Genomic DNA, 1,979 nt, shown 5'->3' with positions numbered 1-1,979 from the left:
AAATTGTTCATTAGATTGTTCCCTAAGTATTCTATAGATTTTATCTAGCGTAATTGATAGTTTAAAATTTCAACTTCACCTATTTTTGCGGGTAGATAGCAAAATAATTCATCTCTAATATGTTGATACTATATCTACGATTCTTGCAAAATCCACTTATTATTTCTAATGTTTCAGTGCAAAGTCTTTTGAACTTTTAATGTACATATTTATGACACATGAAAATAATCAAACTTTATTCTGCTTTCCCATGCTTACACATGTTCATATATCATAATGTAACAAATCTGAAATGCCACCCATCAAAGAGGATACAGTTAAAGTATCAACAGGGATACAGCTAAGGACAGACAATGTTGACTACACATTGATGTATGTATGTCCAGCACACACACACATAGAAAAAAACAATAAATGCCATCTTATGTCAGTATGCCAGTGTGGTGGGCACTGGTCTTAAAGTGGTGTTTAGTCCACAAAATATATTTTAAAAAGACACCAGAGAGGCTTAAAGATTATTTAATGGCAGATGTATTAAAACAGACTTCCCTTAAACCCTTAAATTGTAACATAAGTATTGGCAATTTGAGAATAGAAGTCTGGACTCCAGTTGCTCATGGTGATACTTAAGGACAAATAAAAATTGATACCAGAAGGATGATCACTACTGGAATAACTATAAGTTGAAAAATGAAAAACATTCTAGTTTCCATTACTTTTATACATTACACTTCTTCAAGGCCTATGTCATATAATAAACAGCAGTCTGTAACATGATTTATTATATATAGAGTCTATATTGAGTCCTACATAGGCAGTCTGTGCAGACTTTTCCATATTCTATGCAGGGCACCTTTCACCTCTGTGTTCCTCAGGCTGTAGATCATGGGATTCAGCATAGGTATAATCAAAGTGTAGAATGCAGAAGCAATTTTATCAGTATTGAAGGAATGACTGGATTTGGGTTGCACGTACATGAAGAAGAGTGTTGCATATAATACAACGACTACTGTCAGGTGGGATCCACAGGTGGAGAAGGCCTTGTGCCTGCCCTCTGCAGAATTCATCTTGAGGATGGCCATTAGGATCAGGATGTAGGACACAAGCACTATCACAAGGGAGGAAACCAAACTGAATGCTGAAAAGATCAGTATTATCAACTCAATATCACGTGAGCTTGAGCACAACAAAGTTAACAAGGGAAGACTATCACAGTAAAAATGTCTAATGACATTATGGCCACAGAAGGAAGACATAAATATCTTTATGGTGGTTGTTAGAGAGAGAAAGGCACTGTAGAGATAGAGGATGGCTACCAGCACCCAGCACACCCTTTGCGACATAACAACTGTGTAGAGCAGAGGGTTACAGATGGCCACATAGCGGTCATAGGCCATTGCGGACAGAATGAAAAGCTCACTGATGATGAACAAGATGAAGAAAGACAGCTGTGTAGCACACCAGTTGTAGGGGATTGCATTTTGGTTAGTTACAAGGGTCCCACAGCAGTTGAATAACCAAGATCAATGAAAGCCAGGTGTCTGAGGAAGAAGTACATGGGTGTTTGGAGCCTGGAATCCACCTTGGTGAGGATGATCATGCCCAGATTGCCCACCACTGAGACTGTGTAGATGATGAGGAAAAGCCCAAAGAAGGGAGCCTGCAGCTCCGGATGGTCTGTGATTCCCATTAGGATGAATTCTGTTAGCACTGTTAGGTTTTGTTTGTTCATCCAGGCTGTTAGGGAAAATTGCTGTGGAAACAACCATCACAAGAATCATTGGGTTACAGGAGACAACATCTGTTGATATTTTAGGAGGCAAAGCCATTGTGGGTAAGATAAACCCAACTTTTTAGATGGGTTAATTTAAAATAAGACTCACCTCCATCACTGAACCTGGAACCAAATTTTAAAAGTGTTACAATCTGAGATATAGGGCAATCTTTTTTGTTGTTGTTGTTGCTTGTTTTTTGTTTTT

The 1,979-nt window shown here is 38.2% G+C and overlaps 1 pseudogene across 1 annotated transcript; it reads right to left on the bottom strand.

Annotated features, from left to right (window-relative positions):
* Positions 1-806: 806 nt before the first annotated feature.
* On the bottom strand, positions 807-1,732 carry LOC308351153 (olfactory receptor 8K3-like; annotated as a pseudogene). The gene has a single exon. The product of its transcript is annotated as an olfactory receptor 8K3-like (transcript).
* Between the last annotated feature and the right edge of the window lie 247 nt (positions 1,733-1,979).

This window comes from Martes martes, assembly GCF_963455335.1.
Source record: "Martes martes genome assembly, chromosome: 10".
NCBI lineage: Eukaryota > Metazoa > Chordata > Mammalia > Carnivora > Mustelidae > Martes > Martes martes.
The sequence above is the reverse complement of the archived record's forward strand: the minus strand, read 5'-3'. Positions and strand labels throughout refer to the sequence as shown.